A 21,284-nucleotide genomic window follows, 5' to 3' on the forward strand; every position below is an offset into this window, starting at 1 on the left:
TGTCATTGATAACGGGATCACATCATTAGAAGAATGATGTGATGGACAAGACCCAATCCTAAGCATAGCACAAGATCGTGTAGTTCGTCTGCTAGAGATTTTCTAATGTCAAGTATCTTTTCCTTAGACCATGAGATTGTGCAACTCCCGGATACTGTAGGAATACTTTGGGTGTGCCAAACATCACAACATAACTGGGTGACTATAAAGGTGCACTACGGGTATCTCCGAAAGTGTCTGTTGGGTTGGCACGAATCGAGACTGGGATTTGTCACTCCGCATGATGGAGAGGTATCTCTGGGCCCACTCGGTAAAACATCATCGTAATGAGCTCAATGTGACTAAGGGCTGGTCACGGGATGATGTGTTACGGAACGAGTAAAGTGACTTGCCGGTAACGAGATTGAACGAGGTATTGGAATACCGATGATCGAATCTCGGGCAAGTAATGTACCGATTGACAAAGGGAATTGAATACGGGATTGATTGAATCCTCGACATCATGGTTCATCCGATGCGATCATCGTGGAATATGTGGGAGCCAACATGGGTATCCAGATCCCGCTGTTGGTTATTGGCCAGAGAGTTGTCTCGGTCATGTCTGCATGGTTCCCGAACCCGTAGGGTCTACACACTTAAGGTTCGGTGATGCTAGGCTTGTAGAGATATTAGTATGCGGTAACCCAAAAGTTGTTTGGAGTCCCGGATGAGATCCCGGACGTCACAAGGAGTTCCGGAATGGTCCGGAGGTAAATATTTATATATAGGAAGTCCAGTTTTGGCCCGGGAAAGTTTCGGGGGTCACAGGTATTGTACCGGGACCACCGGAAGGGTCCCGGGGGTCCACCGGGTGGGGCCACCTATCCTGGAGGGCCTCATGGGCTGAGGTGGGAAGGGAACCAGCCCCTGGTGGGCTGGTGTGCCCCCTTGGGCCTCCCTTGTGCCTAGGGTTGGAAACCCTAAGGGGGTGGGGGCGCCTCCACCTGCCTTGGGGGCCAAGCCACCCCTAGGCCGCCGCCCCCTCCCCTTAGATGGGATCTGTAGGGGCCGGCGCCCCCCAGGCCCCCTATATATAGTGGAGGAGAGGGAGGGCAGCCGCACCCAAGTCCCTGGTGCCTCCCTCCCTCCCGTGACACCTCCTCCTCCCCGCTTGCGCTTGGCGAAGCCCTGCCGGGATCCCGCTACTTCCACCACCACGCCGTCGTGCTGCTGGATCTCCATCAACCTCTCCTTCCCTTGATGGATCAAGAAGGAGGAGACGTCTCTCCCAACCATACGTGTGTTGAACGCGAAGGTGCCGTCCGTTCGGTGCTCGGTCATCGGTGATTTGGATCACGACGAGTACGACTCCATCAACCCCGTTCTCTTGAACGCTTCCGCTCGCGATCTACAAGGGTATGTAGATGCACTCCCCTCTCCCTCGTTGCTAGATGACTCCATAGATTGATCTTGGTGATGCGTAGAAAATTTTAAAATTCTGCTACGTTCCCTCAACAGTGGCATCATGAGCTAGGTCTGTGCGTAGTTTCTATGCATGAGTAGAACACAAGTTGTTGTGGGCGTTGATTTTGTCAATTTACTTGTCGTTACTAGTCTTATCTTGATTCGGCGGCATCATGGGATGAAGCGGCCCGGACCGACCTTACACGCACGCTTACGTGAGAATGGTTCCACCGACTGACATGCACTAGTTGCATAAGGTGGCTGGCGGGTGTCTGTCTCTCCCACTTTAGTCGGATCGGATTCAATGAAAAGGGTCCTTATGAAGGGTAAATATAAATTGGCATATCACGTTGTGGTTTTGGCGCAGGTAAGAAACGTTCTTGCTAGAAACCTATAGCAGCCACGTAAAAACTTGCAACAACAATTAGACGACGTCTAACTTGTTTTTGCAGCATGTGCCGTGTGATGTGATATGGCCAAAAGGATGTGATGAATGATATATGTGATGTATGAGATTGATCATGTTCTTGTAATAGGAATCACGACTTGCATGTCGATGAGTATGACAACCGGCAGGAGCCATAGGAGTTGTCTTAATTTATTTATGACCTGCGTGTCAACATAAACGTCATGTAATTACTTTACTTTATCGCTAACCGTTAGCCATAGTAGTAGAAGTAATGATTGACAAGACAACTTCATGAAGACACGATGATGGAGATCATGGTGTCATGCTGGTGACGATGATGATCATGGCGCCCCGAAGATGGAGATCAAAAGGAGCAAAATGATATTGGCCATATCATGTCACTATTTGATTGCATGTGATGTTTATCATGTTTTACATCTTATTTGCTTAGAACGATGGTAGCATAAATAAGATGATCCCTCGCAATAATTTCAAGAAAGTGTTCCCCCTAACTGTGCACCGTTGCTAAGGTCCGTTGTTCCGAAGCACCACGTGATGATCGGGTGTGATAGGTTCTAACGTTCGCATACAACGGGTGTAAGCCAGATTTACACACGCAATACACTTAGGTTGACTTGACGAGCCTAGCATGTACAGACATGGCCTCGGAACACGGAAGACCGAAAGGTCGAACATGAGTCGTATAGAAGATACGATCAACATGAAAATGTTCACCGATGATGACTAGTCCGTCTCACGTGATGATCGGACACGGCCTAGTTGACTCGGATCATGTATCACTTAGATGACTAGAGGGATGTCTATCTGAGTGGGAGTTCATTACTAATTTGATTAGATGAACTTAATTATCATGAACATAGTCTAAAATCTTTGCAATATGTCTTGTAGATCAAATGGCCCACGCTAATGTTACCCTCAACTTCAACGCGTTCCTAGAGAAAACCAAGCTGAAAGACGATTGCAGCAACTACACAGACTGGGTCCGTAACCTGAGGATTATCCTCATAGCTGGGAGGAAAGCATATGTCCTTGATGCACCGCTAGGTGAAGCACCTGTTCTCCCTGTAGAATAAGACGTTATGAACACTTGGCAGACACGTAGTGATGATTACTCCCTGGTTCAGTGCGGCATGCTTTACAGCTTAGAACCGGGTCTCCAAAAGCGTTTTGAGCAACACGGAGCATATGAGATGTTCCAAGAGCTGAAAATGGTTTTCCAAGCTCACGTCTGGGTCGAGAGATATGAAGTCTCCGACAAGTTCTACAGTTGTAAGATGGAGGAGAACAGTTCTCTCAGCGAGCACATACTCAAAATGTTTGGACTGCATAACCGCTTGTCTCAGCTAGGAGTTAATCTCCCGGATGATGCGGTCGTTGACAGAATCCTTCAGTCGCTCCCACCTAGCTACAAGAGCTTTGTGATGAACTTCAATATGCAGGGGATGGAAAAGACCATTCCCGAGGTATATTCAGTGCTGAAATCAGCGGAGGTGGAAATCAAAAAAGGAACATCAAGTGTTGATGGTAAATAAAACCACTAAGTTCAAGAAAGGCAAGGGTAAAAAGAACTTCAAGAAGGATGGCAAGGGAGTTGCCGCGCTCGGTAAGCAAGCTGCCGGGAAGAAGTCAACGAATGGACCCAAGCCTGAGACTGAGTGCTTTTATTGCAAGGGAAATGGTCACTGGAAGGGGAACTGCCCCAAGTACTTAGTGGAAAAGAAGGCCGGCAACACCAAAGGTATATGTGATATACATGTTATTGATGTGTACGTTACCAGCGCTCGTAGTAGCTCCTGGGTATTTGATACTGGCGCAGTTGCTCATATTTGTAACTCAAAATAGGAACTGCGGAATAAACGGAGACTGGCGAAGGACGAGGTGACGATGCGCGTTGGGAATGGTTCCAAGGTCGATGTGATCGCCGTCGGCACGCTACCTCTGCATTTACCTATGGGATTAGTTTTAAACCTCAATAATTGTTATTTAGTACCAGCTTTGAGCATGAACATTGTATCTGGATCTCGTTTAATGCGAGATGGCTACTCATTTAAATCCGAGAATAATGGTTGTTCTATTTATATGAGAGACATGTTTTATGGTCATGCCCCGCTGGTCAATGGTTTATTCTTATTTAATCTTGAACGTGATGTTACACACATTCATAGTGTGAATGCCAAAAGATGTAAAGTTGATAATGATAGTCCCACATACTTGTGGCACTGCCGCCTTGGTCACATTGGTGTCAAACGCATGAAGAAACTCCATGCAGATGGACTTTTGGAGTCACTTGATTATGAATCATTTGACACGTGCGAACCATGCCTCATGGGTAAAATGACCAAGACTCCGTTCTCCGGAACAATGGAGCGAGCAACCAACTTATTGGAAATCATACATACTGATGTGTGCGGTCCAATGAGCATTGAGGCTCCGGTGGCTATCGTTATGTCCTCACCCTCATTGATGACTTAAGTAGATATGGGTATGTCTACTTAATGAAACACAAGTCTGAGACCTTTGAAAAGTTCAGGGAATTTCAGAGTGAGGTTGAGAATCAACGTGATAGGAAAATCAAGTTCTTACAATCAGACCGTGGGGGAGAATATTTGAGTCACGAATTTGGCACGCACTTAAGGAAATGTGGAATAGTTTCACAACTCACGCCGCCTGGAACACCACAGCGTAATGGTGTGTCCGAACGTCGTAATCGCACCCTATTGGATATGGTACGATCTATGATTTATCTTACCGATCTACCGCTATCATTTTGGGGTTATGCTATAGAGACTGCTGCATTCACTTTAAATAGGGCTCCGTCGAAATCCATTGAGACAACACCGTATGAATTGTGGTTTGGCAAGAAACCTAAGCTGTCGTTTCTGAAAGTTTGGGGATGCGATGCTGTTGGGGAACGTAGTAATTTCAAAAAAAATCCTACGCAGACGCAAGATCATGGTGATGCATAGCAACGAGAGGGGAGAGTGTTGTCTATGTACCCTCATAGACCGGTAACGGAAGCGTTGACACAACATAGAGGAAGTAGTCGTACGTCTTCCCGATCCGACCGATCCAAGTACCAAACGTACGGCACCTCGAGTTCTGCACACGTTCAACTCGGTGACGTCCCTCGAGCTCCGATCCAGCAAAGTGTTGAGGGAGAGTTTCGTCAGCACGACGGCGTGATGACGGTGATGATGTTCTACCGACGCAGGGCTTCGCGTAAGCACCGCTACGACATGGCCGAGGTGGAATATGGTGGAAGGGGGCACTGCACACGGCTAAGGAACGATCACGAAGATCAACTTGTGTGTCATGGGGTGCCCCCTTGCCCCCGTATATAAAGGAGGGAGAGGGGGAGGTGCGGCCGGCCCAAGGGGTGCGTCTGGAGGAGTCCTACTCCTACCGGGAGTAGGACCCCCCCTCTTGCCTTGTTGGAAAAGGAAGGGGGAAGGGAGAAAGAGGAAAGGGGGACGCCGCCCCCCCTTCCTTGTCCTATTCGGACTAGGGGGGGAGGGGGCGTGCGGCCTGCCCTGGCCGGCCCTCCTCTTCCCCCTTAGGGCCCATGTAGGCCCAATAACCCCCGGGGGGTTCCGGTAACCCCTCGGTACTCCGGTAAAATCCTGATTTCACCCGGAACATTTCCGATATCCAAATATAGGCTTCCAATATATCAATCTTTATGTCTCGACCATTTCGAGACTCCTCGTCATGTCTGTGATCACATCCGGGACACCGAACAACCTTCGGTACATCAAAACACAAAAACCCTAATTATGATCGTCACCGAACTTTAAGCGTGCGGACCCTATGGGTTCGAGAACTATGTAGACATGACCGAGACATGTCTCCGGTCAATAACCAATAGCGGAACCTGGATGCTCATATTGGCTCCTACATATTCTACGAAGATCTTTATCGGCCAGACCGCATAACAATATACGTTGTTCCCTTTGTCATCGGTATGTTACTTGCCCAAGATTCGATCGTCGGTATCTCAATACCTAGTTCAAGCTCGTTACCAGCAAGTCTCTTTACTCGTTTCGTAATACATCATCCCGCAACTAACTTATTAGTTGCAATGCTTGCAAGGCTTGAGTAATGTGCATTACCGAGAGGGCCCAGAGATACCTCTCCGACAATCAGAGTGACAAATCCTAATCTCGAAATACGCCAACCCAACAAATACCTTTGGAGACACCTGTAGAGCACCTTTATAATCACCCAGTTACGTTGTGACGTTTGGTAGCACACAAAGTGTTCCTCCGGTAAACAGGAGTTGCATAATCTCATAGTCATAGGAACATATATAAGTTATGAAGAAAGCAATAGCAACAAACTAAATGATCAAGTGCTAAGCTAATGGAATGGGTCAAGTCAATCACATCATTCTCCTAATGATGTGATCCCGTTAACCAAATGACAACTCATGTCTATGGTTTGGAAACATAACCATCTTTGATCAACGAGCTAGTCAAGTAGAGGCATACTAGTGACACTCTATTTGTCTATGTATTCACACATGTATTATGTTTCCGGTTAATACAATTCTAGCATGAATAATAAACATTTATCATGATACAAGGAAATAAATAATAACTTTATTATTGCCTCTAGGGCATATTTCCTTCAGTCTCCCACTTGCACTAGAGTCAATAATCTAGATTACACAGTAATGATTCTAACACCCATGGAGCCTTGGTGCTGATCATGTTTTGCTCGTGGAAGAGGCTTAGTCAGTGGGTCTGCAACATTCAGATCTGTATGTATCTTGCAAATTTCTATGTCTCCCACTTGGACTAAATCCCGAATGGAATTGAAGCGTCTCTTGATGTGCTTGGTTCTCTTGTGAAATCTAGATTCCTTTGCCAAGGCAATTGCACCAGTATTGTCACAAAAGATTTTTCATTGGACCCGATGCACTAGGTATGACACCTAGATCGGATATGAACTCTTTCATCCAAACTCCTTCTTTTGCTGCTTCCGAAGCAGCTATGTACTCTGCTTCACATGTAGATCCCGCCATGACGCTTTGTTTAGAACTGCACCAACTGACAGCTCCACCGTTTAATGTAAACACGTATCCGGTTTGAGATTTAGAATCGTCCGGATCAGTGTCAAAGCTTACATCAACGTAACCATTGACGATGAGCTCTTTGTCACCTCCATATACGAGAAACATATCCTTAGTTCTTTTCAGGTACTTCAGGATGTTCTTGACCGTTGTCCAGTGATCCACTCCTGGATTACTTTGGTACCTCCCTGCTAGACTTATAGCAAGGCACACATCAGGTCTGGTACACAGCATTGCATACATGATAGAGCCTATGGCTGAAGCATAGGGAACATCTTTCATTTTCTCTCTATCTTCTGCAGTGGTCGGACATTGAGTCTTACTCAACTTCACACCTTGTAACACAGGCAAGAACCCTTTCTTTGCTTGATCCATTTTGAACTTCTTCAAAACTTTGTCAAGGTATGTGCTTTGTGAAAGTCCAATTAAGCGTCTTGATCTATCTCTATAGATCTTAATGCCCAATATGTAAGCAGCTTCACCGAGGTCTTTCATTGAAAAACTCTTATTCAAGTATCCCTTTATGCTATCCAGAAATTCTATATTATTTCCAATCAATAATATGTCATCCACATATAATATCAGAAATGCTACAGAGCTCCCACTCACTTTCTTGTAAATACAGGCTTCTCCAAAAGTCTGTATAAAACCAAATGCTTTGATCACACTATCAAAGCGTTTATTCCAACTCCGAGAGGCTTGCACCAGTCCATAAATGGATCGCTGGAGCTTGCACACTTTGTTAGCTCCCTTTGGATCGACAAAACCTTCTGGTTGCATCATATACAACTCTTCTTCCAGAAATCCATTCAGGAATGCAGTTTTGACATCCATTTGCCAAATTTCATAATCATAAAATGCGGCAATTGCTAACATGATTCGAACAGACTTAAGCATCGCTATGGGTGAGAAGGTCTCATCGTAGTTAATCCCTTGAACTCGTCAAAAACCTTTCGCAACAAGTCGAGCTTTGTAGACAGTAACATTATTGTCAGTGTCAGTCTTCTTCTTGAAGATCCATTTATTCTCAATTGCTTGCCGATCAACGGGCAAGTCAACCAAAGTCCATACTTTGTTCTCATACATGGATCCCATCTCAGATTTCATAACTTCTAGCCATTTTGCGGAATCTGGGCTCACCATCGCTTCTTCATAGTTCGTAGGTTCATCATGATCTAGTAGCATGACTTCCAGAACAGGATTATCGTACCACTCTGGTGCGGATCTTACTCTGGTTGATCTATGAGGTTCAGTAGTAACTTGATCTGAAGTTTCATGATCATTATCATTAGCTTCCTCACTAATTGGTGTAGGTGTCACAGAAACCGGTTTCTGTGATGTACTATTTTCCAATAAGGGAGCAGGTACAGTTACCTCATCAAGTTCTACTTTTCTCCCACTCACTTCTTTCGAGAGAAACTCCTTCTCTAGAAAAACTCCAAATTTAGCAACAAAAGTTTTTCCTTCAGATCTGTGATAGAAGGTGTACCCAACAGTCTCCTTTGGGTATCCTATGAAGACACATTTCTCCGATTTGGGTTCGAGCTTATCAGGTTGAAGCTTTTTCACATAAGCATCACAGCCCCAAACTTTCAGAAATGACAACTTTGGTTTCTTGCCAAACCACAGTTCATAAGGCTCGTCTCAATGGATTTTGATGGTGTCCTATTTAACGTGAATGCAGCCGTCTCTAAAGCATAACCCCAAAACGATAGCGGTAAATCAGTAAGAGACATCATAGATCGCACCATATCTAATAAAGTACGATTACGACGTTCAGACACACCATTACGCTGTGGTGTTCCGGGTGGCGTGAGTGGCGATACTATTCCGCATTGTTTCAAATGTAGACCAAACTCGTAACTCAAATATTCTCCTCCACGACCAGATCGCAGAAATTTTATTTTCTTGTTACGATGATTTTCAACTTCACTCTGAAATTCTTTGAACTTTTCAAATGTTTCAGACTTATGTTTCATTAAGTAGATATTCCCATATCCGCTTAAATCATCTGTGAAGGTGAGAAAAATAACGATATCCGCCACGAGCCTCAACATTCATTGGACCACATACATCTGCATGTATGATTTCCAACAAATCCGTTGCTCTCTCCATAGTACCGGAGAACGGCGTTTTAGTCATCTTACCCATGAGGCACGGTTCGCAAGTACCAAGTGATTCATAATCAAGTGGTTCCAAAAGTCCATCAGTATGGAGTTTCTTCATGCGCTTTACACCGATATGGCCTAAACGACAGTGCCACAAATAAGTTGCACTATCATTATCAACTCTGCATCTTTTGATTTTAACATTATGAATATGTGTATCACTACTATCGAGATTCATCAAAAATAGACCACTCTTCAAGGGTGCATGACCATAAAACATATTACTCATATAAATAGAACAACCATTATTCTCTGATTTAAATGAATAACCATCTCGCATCAAACAAGATCCAGATATAATGTTCATGCTCAACGCTGGCACCAAATAACAATTATTTAGGTCTAATACTAACCCCGAAGGTAGAGGTAGAGGTAGCGTGCCGACCGCGATCACATCGACTTTGGAACCATTTCCCACGCGCATCGTCACCTCGTCCTTTGCCAATCTTCGCTTAATCCGTAGTCCCTGTTTCGAGTTGCAAATATTAGCAACTGAACCAGTATCAAATACCCAGGTGCTACTACGAGCTCTAGTAAGGTACACATCAATAACATGTATATCACATATACCTTTATTCACCTTGCCATCCTTCTTATCCGCCAAATACTTGGGGCAGTTCCGCTTCCAGTGACTAGTTTGTTTGCAGTAGAAGCACTCAGTCTTAGGCTTAGGTCCAGATTTGGGTTTCTTCTCCTGAGCAACAACTTGTTTGCTGTTCTTCTTGAAGTTCCCTTTCTTCTTCCCTTTGCCCTTTTTCTTGAAACTGGTGGTCTTATTGACCATCAACACTTGATGCTCCTTCTTGATTTCTACCTCCACGACTTTTAGCATCGCGAAGAGCTCAGGAATAGTCTTATTCATCCATTGCATATTATAGTTCATCACGAAGCTTTTGTAGCTTGGTGGCAGTGATTGAAGAACTCTGTCAATGACCCTATCAACAGGAAGATTAACCCCCAGTTGAGTCAAGTGATTATGATACCCAGACATTTTGAGTATATGTTCACTGATAGAACTATTCTCCTCCATCTTGCAGCTATAGAACTTATTGGAGACTTCATATCTCTCAATCCGGGCATTTGCTTGAAATATTAACTTCAACTCCTGGAACATCTCATATGCTCCATGACGTTCAAAACGTCGTTGAAGACCCGGTTCTAAGCCGTAAAGCATGGCACACTGAACTATCGAGTAGTCATCAGCTTTGCTCTGCCAGACGTTCATAACATCTGGTGTTGCTCCTGCAGCAGGCTTGGCACTTAGCGGTGCTTCTAGGACGTAATTCTTCTATGCAGCAATGAGGATAATCCTCAAGTTACGGACCCACACTACAAAAAAAGACACATCCGTGACATTTTGGACCGAACGAAATTTTTTTCTGTCATATATATGACACTTCTATGACGATAATTGTGACAAAACCCGATATCATCATAGATGTGGTGGGCTCCTACTTCTATGACAAAAAATCATGACAGAAAATGGGCTTTTCGTCCTGGGCGGGCTGGAGACGCAGCTGCATGACATTCTTTGGGCCGTCCATGACGGAAAAAACCGTGGTAGAAGCGAGGGGGAGGAAAATTTCGGGGAGTTCCCGGTTACGGTGGGAGGTCGGGGGCCGAGCGATGCGCGTTTCTCTCATACACGTATGCGCGTGTGTGCGAGGCGTTGGCTCTAACTGAACCCGAGCGAGGCGTTGGGCTCTAACTGAACCCGAGCGATTGCACTGCAGGCTACGTGTTACTGAACCCGAGCGATCGATCGATGGCTGTTAACTGAATCCGATCGAGCAATTCCTTGGCTACTGCTGCTAACCGAAGCCGATCGATGGGATGAACAGTGAGCGTTGCAGGGGGGGTTGGATGAACAGTGAGCAGTGGCGTTGCCTCTGGATGAACAGGACCCCGTGGTGTGGTGGAGGGCTGGATGAACAGTAGACGGTGGAGGGGTGCCCATGGAGGGGTGGATGAATAGGACCCCCGTGGTGTGGAGGGCAGGGTGAACAGTAGACGGTGGAGGGGTGCCCGTGGAGGGGTGGTTGAACAGGACCCCGTGGTGTGGAGGGCTGGATGAACAGTAGACGGTGGAGGGGTGGTTGAACAGTAGCCGGTGGAGTAGCGCGCGGTGGTGGCTGGATGAACAGGAGCCCGTGGAGGCTGGAGGAGGTCGACGGTGGATGAACAGTAGCTCGTGGAGGCTGGAGGGGGTCGACGGTGGAGATGAACAGTATCCCGTGGAGTCCTGTTTTGCGGTATGCCACACCCCTCCTGATGAACAGGACCCCCGTTTTGACCGTAGCGCTCCAACACTGTTGGGGAACGTTGCAGAAAACAAAAATTTTCCTACGGTTTCACCAAGATCCATCTATGAGTTCATCTAGCAACAAGTAATCAGATGCATCTACATACCTTTGTAGATCGCGAGCGGAAGCGTTCAAAGAACGGGGATGAGGTAGTCGTACACGACGTGATCCAAATCACCGGAGATCTTAGCACCGAACGGACGGCACCTCCGCGTTCAACACACGTACAAAACAGCCACGTCTCCTCCTTCTTGATCCAGCAAGGGCAGAGGAGAGGTTGAGAGAGATGGCACCAGCAGCAGCACGACGGTGTGGTGTTGTTGGAGCTGCAGTACTCCGGCAGGGCTTCGCCAAGCGCTATGGAGGAGGCGGTGTTGGAGAGGGAGGAGGAGGCAACCAAAGGCGTGGATGAAAAGCCCTCCTTCCCCCACTATATATATGAGGGCCAAGGGGGGGCGCCGGCCCTAGGAGATCCAATCTCCTAGGGGGGTGCGGCCAAGGGGGAGGAATCCCTCCTCCCCAAGGCACCTAGGAGGTGCCTTCCCCTCCTAGGACTCTTCCTCCCTTGAAACCCTAGGCGCATGGGCCTCTTGGGGCTGGTGCCCTTGGCCCATGTAGGCCAAGGCGCACCCCCTACAGCCCATGTGCCCCCCCGGGACAGGTGGCCCCACCCGGTGGACCCCCGGGACCCTTCCGGTGGTCCCGGTACAATACTAATAACCCCGAAACTTGTCCCGATGCCCGAAACAGGACTTCCCATATATAAATCTTTACCTCCGGACCATTCCGGAACTCCTCGTGACATCCGGGATCTCATCCGGGACTCCGAACAACATTCGGGTTACTGCATATACATATCCCTACAACCCTAGCGTCACCGAACCTTAAGTGTGTAGACCCTACGGGTTCGGGAGACACGTAGACATGACCGAGATCGCTCTCTGGTCAATAAACAACAGCGGGATCTGGATACCCATGTTGGCTCCCACATGCTCCTCGCTGATCTCATCGGATGAACCATGATGTCGAGGATTCAAGCAACCCCGTATGCAATTCCCTTTGTCAATCGGTATGTTACTTGCCCGAGATTCGATCGTCGGTATCCCAATACCTCGTTCAATCTCGTTACCGGCAAGTCACTTTACTCGTACCGTAATGCATGATCCCGTGACCAGACACTTGGTCACTTTGAGCTCATAATGATGATGCATTACCGAGTGGGCCCGGTGATACCTCTCCGTCATACGGAGTGACAAATCCCAGTCTCGATCCTTGTCAACCCAACAGACACTTTCGGAGATACCTGTAGTGCACCTTTATAGTCACCCAGTTACGTTGTGACGTTTGGTACACCCAAAGCACTCCTACGGTATCCGGGAGTTACACGATCTCATGGTCTAAGGAAAAGATACTTGACATTGGAAAACTCTAGCAAACGAACTATACGATCTTGTGCTATGTTTAGGATTGGGTCTTGTCCATCACATCATTCTCCTAATGATGTGATCCCGTTATCAATGACATCCAATGTCCATAGTCAGGAAACCATGACTATCTGTTGATCAACGAGCTAGTCAACTAGAGGCTTAATAGGGACATGTTGGTGTCTATTATTCACACGTGTATTACGATTTCCGGATAATACAATTATAGCACGAATAAAGACAATTATCATGAACAAGGAAATATAATAATAATGCTTTTATTATTGCCTCTAGGGCATATTTCCATCAGTCTCCCACTTGCACTAGAGTCAATAATCTAGTTACATTGTGATGAATCGAACACCCATGGAATTCTGGTGTTGATCATGTTTTGCTCTAGGGAGAGGTTTAGTCAACGGATCCGCTACATTCAGGTCCGTATGTACTTTACAAATCTCTATGTCTCCATCTTGAACATTTTCACGAATGGAGTTGAAGCGACGCTTGATGTGCCTTGTCTTCTTGTGAAACCTGGGCTCCTTGGCAAGAGCAATAGCTCCAGTGTTGTCGCAGAAGAGCTTGATCGGCCCCGACGCATTGGGTATGACTCCTAGGTCGGTGATGAACTCCTTCACCCAAATTGCTTCATGTGCTGCCTCCGAGGCTGCCATGTACTCCGCTTCACATGTAGATCCCGCCACGACGCTCTGCTTGCAACTGCACCAGCTTACTGCCCCACCATTCAAAATATACACGTATCCGGTTTGTGACTTTGAGTCATCCAGATCTGTGTCGAAGCTAGCGTCGACGTAACCCTTTACGACGAGCTCTTCGTCACCTCCATAAACGAGAAACATTTCCTTAGTCCTTTTCAGGTACTTCAGGATATTCTTGACCGCTGTCCAGTGTTCCTTGCCGGGATTACTTTGGTACCTTCCGACCAAACTTACGACAAGATTTACATCAGGTCTGGTACACAGCATGGCATACATAATAGAACCTATGGCTGAGGCATAGGGGATGACACTCATCTCTTCTATATCTTCTGTCGTGGTCGGACATTGAGCTGAGCTCAATTTCACACCTTGCAAAATAGGCAAGAACCCTTTCTTGGACTGTTCCATTTTGAACTTCTTCAAAATCTTATCAAGGTATGTGCTTTGTGAAAGACCTATGAGGCGTCTCGATCTATCCCTATAGATCTTGATTCCTAATATATAAGCAGCTTCTCCAAGGTCCTTCATTGAAAAACTCCTATTGAAGTAGGCCTTAATGCTGTCCAAGAGTTCTATATCATTTCCCATCAAAAGTATGTCATCTACATATAATATGAGAAATGCTACAGAGCTCCCACTCACTTTCTTGTAAACGCAGGCTTCTCCATAAGTCTGCGTAAACCCAAACGCTTTGATCATCTCATCAAAGCGAATGTTCCAACTCTGAGATGCTTGCACCAGCCCATAAATCGAGCGTTGGAGCTTGCACACCTTGTCAGCATTCTTAGGATCGACAAAACCTTCCAGTTGCATCATATACAATTCTTCCTTAAGGAAACCATTAAGGAATGCCGTTTTGACATCCATCTGCCATATCTCATAATCATAAAATGCGGCAATCGCTAACATGATTCGGACGGACTTCAGCTTCGCTACCGGTGAGAAAGTCTCATCGTAGTCAACCCCTTGAACTTGTCGATAACCCTTAGCGACAAGCCGAGCTTTATAGATGGTCACATTACCATCCGCGTCTGTCTTCTTCTTAAAGATCCATTTATTTTCTATGGCTCGCCGTTCAACGGGCAAGTCAGTCAAAGTCCATACTTCGTTTTCATACATGGATCCTATCTCGGATTTCATGGCTTCTAGCCATTTGTCGGAATTCGGGCCCGCCATCACTTCTTCATAGTTCGAAGGTTCACCGTTGTCTAACAACATGATTTCCAAGACAGGGTTGCCGTACCACTCTGGTGCGGAACGTGTCCTTGTGGACCTTCGAATTTCAGTAGGAGCTTGATCAGAAGTATCTTGATCATCATCATTAACCTCCTCTCTAGTCGGTGCAGGCACCTCAGGAACATTTTCTTGAGTTGCGCCATTTTCCGGTTCAAGAGGTAATACTTCATCAAGTTCTACTTTCCTTCCACTTACTTCTTTCGAGAGAAACTCTTTCTCTAGAAAGGACCCATTCTTGGCAACAAAGATCTTGCCTTCGGATCTGAGGTAGAAGGTATACCCAGTAGTTTCTTTAGGGTATCCTATGAAGACGCATTTTTCCGACTTGGGTTCGAGCTTTTCAGGTTGAAGTTTCCTGACATAAGCATCGCATCCCCAAACTTTCAGAAACGACAACTTAGGTTTCTTACCAAACCATAATTCAAATGGTGTCGTCTCAACGGATTTCGACCTAGCCCTATTTAAAGTGAATGCGGCAGTCTCTAAAGCATACCCCCAAAAGGATAGCGGTAAATCGGCAAGAGACATCATAGATCGCACCATATCTAATAGAGTGCGATTACGACGTTCGGACACACCATTACGCTGAGGTGTTCCAGGCGGCGTGAGTTGTGAAACTATTCCACATTTTCTTAAGTGTGTGCCAAACTCGTGACTCAAGTATTCTCCTCCTCGATCTGATCGTAGGAACTTGATTTTCCTGTCACGTTGATTCTCAACCTCACTCTGAAATTCCTTGAACTTTTCAAAGGTTTCAGACTTGTGTTTCATTAAGTAGACATACCCATATCTACTCAAGTCATCACTGAGGGTGAGAACATAACGATAGCCACCGCGAGCCTCAACACTCATTGGACCGCACACATCAGTATGTATGATTTCCAATAAGTTGGTTGCTCGCTCCATTGTTCCTGAGAACGGAGTCTTGGTCATTTTACCCATGAGGCATGGTTCGCACGTGTCAAATGATTCATAATCAAGAGACTCTAAAAGTCCATCTGCATGGAACTTCTTCATGCGTTTGACACCTATGTGACCAAGGCGGCAGTGCCACAAGTATGTGGGACTATCATTATCAACCTTACATCTTTTGGTACTCACACTATGAATATGTGTAGCAATACGCTCGAGATTCATTAAGAATAAACCATTTACCATAGGAGCATGACCATAAAACATATCTCTCATATAAATGGAACAACCATTATTCTCAGATTTAAATGAGTAGCCATCTCGAATTAAATGAGATCCCGATACAATGTTCATGCTCAAAGCTGGCACTAAATAACAATTATTGAGGTTTAAAACTTATCCCGTAGGTAAATGTAGAGGCAGCGTGCCGACGGCGATCACATCGACCTTGGAACCATTCCCGACGCGCATTGTCACCTCGTCCTTCGCCAGTCTCCGCTTATTCCGCAGCTCCTGCTTTGAGTTACAAATGTGAGCAACTGCACCGGTATCAAATACCCAGGAGCTACTACGAGTGCTGGTAAGGTACACATCAATTACATGTATATCACATATACCTTTTGTTTTGCCGGCCTTCTTGTCTGCTAAGTATTTGGGGCAGTTCCGCTTCCAGTGACCACTTTCCTTGCAATAAAAGCACTCGGTCTCGGGCTTGGGTCCATTCTTTGGCTTCTTCCCGGCAGCTTGCTTGCCGGGCGCGGCAACTCCCTTGCCGTCCTTCTTGGAGTTCTTTTTACCCTTGCCCTTCTTGAACTTAGTGGTTTTATTGACCATCAACACTTGATGTTCCTTCTTGACTTCTACCTCTGCTGATTTCAGCATAGCAAATACTTCAGGAATGGTCTTCTCCATCCCCTGCATATTGAAGTTCATCACAAATCTCTTGTAGCTCGGTGGAAGCGACTGGAGGATTCTGTCAATGACCGCATCATCTGGGAGATTAACTCCCAGCTGAGTCAAGCGGTTATGTAACGGACATAGTGAGTATGTGCTCACTGACAGAACTATTTTCCTCCATCTTACAGCTGAAGAATTTGTCGGAGACTTCATATCTCTCGACCCGGGCATGAGCTTGGAAAACCATTTTCAGCTCTTCGAACATCTCATATGCTCCATGTCTCTCAAAACGCTTTTGGAGCCCCGGCTCTAGGCTGTAAAGCATGCCGCACTGAACAAGGGAGTAGTCATCGGTACGTGCCTGCCAAGCGTTCATAACGTCTTGTTCTGCAGGGAGAACATGTGCGTCACCCAGCGGTGCTTGTAGGACATAATCTTTCTTGGCAGCTATGAGGATGATCCTCAGGTTCCGGACCCAGTCCGTATAGTTGCTGCCATCGTCTTTCAGCTTGGTTTTCTCTAGGAACGCGTTGAAGTTGAGGACTACGTTGGCCATTTGATCTACAAGACATATTGTAAAGATTTTAGACTAAGTTCATAATAATTAAGTTCATCTAATCAAATTATTCAATGAACTCCCACTTAGATAGACATCCCTCTTCTAGTCATCTAAGTATAACATGATTCGAGTCAACTAGGCCGTGTCCGATCATCACGTGAGACGGACTAGTCAACGTCGGTGAACATCTTCATGTTGATCGTATCTTCTATACGACTCATGCTCGACCTTTCGGTCTTCTATGTTCCGAGGCCATGTCTATACACATGCTAGGCTCGTCAAGTTAACCCTAAGTGTTTTGCATGTGTAAAACTGTCTTACACCCGTTGTATGTGAACGTAAGGATCTATCACACCCGATCATCACGTGGTGCTTCGAAACGACGAACTTTAGCAACGGTGCACAGTTAGGGGAGAACACTTCTTGAAATTGTTGTGAGGGATCATCTTATTTACTACCGTCGTTCTAAGCAAACAAGATGAAAAACATGATAAACATCACATGCAATCAAATAATAATAGTGACATGATATGGCCAATATCACACAGCTCCTTTGATCTCCATCTTGGGGCTCCATGATCATCTTGTCACCGGCATGACACCATGATCTCCATCATTGTGTCTCCATGAAGTTGCTCGCCAACTATTACTTCTACTACTATGGCTAACGCATTTAGCAATAAAGTAAAGTAATTTACATGGCGTTTCTCAATGACACGCAGGTCATACAAAAATAAAGACAACTCCTATGGCTCCTGCCGGTTGTCATACTCATCGACATGCAAGTCGTGATTCCTATTACAATAGCATGAACATCTCATACATCACATATAGATCATTCATCATTCATCACAACTTTGGCCATATCATATCACAAAGCACTTGCTGCAAAAACAAGTTAGACGTCCTCTAATTGTTGTTGCATGTTTTACGTGGCTGAAGTAGGGTTCTAGCAAGAACGTTTTCTTACCTACGTGAAAGCCACAACGTGATTTGTCAACTTCTATTTACCCTTCATAAGGACCCTTTTCATCGAATCCGCTCCAACTAAAGTAGGAGAGACAGACACCCGCCAGCCACCTTATGCAACTAGTGCATGTTAGTCGGTGGAACCGGTCTCACGTAAGCGTACGTGTAAGGTTGGTCCGGGCCGCTTCATCCCACAATACCATTGAAGCAAGATAAGACTAGTAACGGCAAGAAAGTTGACAACATCTACGCCCACAACAAATTGTGTTCTACTCGCGCAAGAAGAACTACGCATAGACCTAGCTCTGATACCACTGTTGGGGAACGTTGCAGAAAACAAAAATTTTCCTACGGTTTCACCAAGATCCATCTATGAGTTCATCTAGCAACGAGTAATCGGATGCATCTACATACCTTTGTAGATCGTGAGCAGAAGCGTTCAAAGAACAGGGATGAGGTAGTCGTACACGACGTGATCCAAATCACCGGAGATCTTAGCACCGAACGAACGGCACCTCCGCGTTCAACACACGTACGGAACAGCCACGTCTCCTCCTTCTTGATCCAGCAAGGGAAGAGGAGAGGTTGAGGGAGATGGCACCAGTAGCAGCACGACGGCGTGGTGTTGTTGGAGCTGCAGTACTCCGGCAGGGCTTCGCCAAGCGCTATGGAGGAGGAGGCAGTGTTGGAGAGGGAGGAGGAGGCAACCAAAGGCGTGGATGAAAAGCCCTCCTTCCCCCACTATATATAGGAGGGCCAAGGGGGGGGGCGGCCCTAGGAGATCCAATCTCCTAGGGGGGTGCGGCCAAGGGGGAGGAATCCCTCCTCCCCAAGGCACCTAGGAAGTGCCTTCCCCTCCTAGGACTCTTCCTCCCTTGAAACCCTAGGCGCATGGGCCTCTTGGGGCTGGTGCCCTTGGCCCATGTAGGCCAAGGCGCACCCCCTACAGCCCATGTGGCCCCCCGGGACAGGTGGCCCCACCCGGTGGACCCCCAGGACCCTTCCGGTGGTCCCGGTACAATACCGATAACCCCGAAACTTGTCCCGATGCCCGAAACAAGACTTCCCATATATAAATCTTTACCTCCGGACCATTCCGAAACTCCTTGTGATGTCCGGGATCTCATCCGGGACTCCAAACAACATTCGGGTTACTGCATATACATATCCCTACAACCCTAGCGTCACCGAACCTTAAGTGTGTAGACCCTACGGGTTCGGGAGACACGTAGACATGACCGAGATTGCTCTCTGGTCAATAACCAACAGCGGGATCTGGATACCCATGTTGGCTCCCACATGCTCCTCGATGATCTCATCGGATGAACCACGATGTCGAGGATTCAAGCAACCCCGTATGCAATTCCCTTTGTCAATCGATATGTTACTTGCCCGAGATTCGATCGTCGGTATCCCAATACCTCGTTCAATCTCGTTACCGGCAAGTCACTTTACTCGTACCGTAATGCATGATCCCGTGACCAGACACTTGGTCACTTTGAGCTCATAATGATGATGCATTACCGAGTGGGCCCGGTGATACCTCTCCGTCATACGGAGTGACAAATCCCAGTCTCGATCCATGTCAACCCAACAGACACTTTCGGAGATACCTGTAGTGCACCTTTATAGTCACCCAGTTACGTTGTGACGTTTGGTACACCCAAAGCACTCCTACGGTATCCAGGAGTTACACGATCTCATGGTCTAAGGAAAAGATACTTGACATTGGAAAACTCTAGCAAACGAACTATACGATCTTGTGCTATGTTTAGGATTGGGTCTTGTCCATCACATCATTCTCCTAATGATGTGATCCCGTTATCAATGACATCCAATGTCCATAGTCAGGAAACCATGACTATCTGTTGATCAACGAGCAAGTCAACTAGAGGCTTACTAGGGACATGTTGGTGTCTATTATTCACACGTGTATTACGATTTCCAGATAATACAATTATAGCACGAATAAAGACAATTATCATGAACAAGGAAATATAATAATAATGCTTTTATTATTGCCTCTAGGGCATATTTCCAACAGTCTCCCACTTGCACTAGAGTCAATAATCTAGTTACATTGTGATGAATCGAACACCCATGGAATTCTGGTGTTGATCATGTTTTGCTCTAGGGAGAGGTTTAGTCAACGGATCCGCTACATTCAGGTCCGTATGTACTTTACAAATCTCTATGTCTCCATCTTGAACATTTTCACGAATGGAGTTGAAGCGACGCTTGATGTGCCTTGTCTTCTTGTGAAACCTGGGCTCCTTGGCAAGAGCAATAGCTCCAGTGTTGTCGCAGAAGAGCTTGATCGGCCCCGACGCATTGGGTATGACTCCTAGGTCGGTGATGAACTCCTTCACCCAAATTGCTTCATGTGCTGCCTCCGAGGCTGCCATGTACTCCGCTTCACATGTAGATCCCGCCACGACGCTCTGCTTGCAACTGCACCAGCTTACTGCCCCACCATTCAAAATATACACGTATCCGGTTTGTGACTTTGAGTCATCCAGATCTGTGTCGAAGCTAGCGTCGACGTAACCCTTTACGACGAGCTCTTCGTCACCTCCATAAACGAGAAACATTTCCTTAGTCCTTTTCAGGTACTTCAGGATATTCTTGACCGCTGTCCAGTGTTCCTTGCCGGGATTACTTTGGTACCTTCCTACCAAACTTACGGCAAGATTTACATCAGGTCTGGTACACAGCATGGCATACATAATAGAACCTATGGCTGAGGCATAGGGGATGACACTCATCTCTTCTATATCTTCTGCCGTGGTCGGACATTGAGCTGAGCTCAATTTCACACCTTGCAAAACTGGCAAGAACCCTTTCTTGGACTGTTCCATTTTGAACTTCTTCAAAATCTTATCAAGGTATGCTCCAACTTAGTAGGCCCACAGGTCAGCCTCCGAAACGGTGTGCCCCAGATGTCAGGGGGAGGAATCATTTTTTGGGCGGCCGAAGCTAAGAATATCCGAAATTGAAGAAGAAGCACGACATCCGTTGGATAGACATCCAACTGCCACTGCTGCTAGAACCGTGTGTTGACTATAATAAGTTGGCAAAGCCTTGCATACGCGTCAACTTATTTTTTTAGGGGACGCGTCACTTAGTAGGCCCACAAGTGTGTGGCAGAGAACTTAT

This window comes from Triticum aestivum, chromosome 2A (assembly GCF_018294505.1).
Source record: "Triticum aestivum cultivar Chinese Spring chromosome 2A, IWGSC CS RefSeq v2.1, whole genome shotgun sequence".
Lineage (NCBI taxonomy): Eukaryota > Viridiplantae > Streptophyta > Magnoliopsida > Poales > Poaceae > Triticum > Triticum aestivum.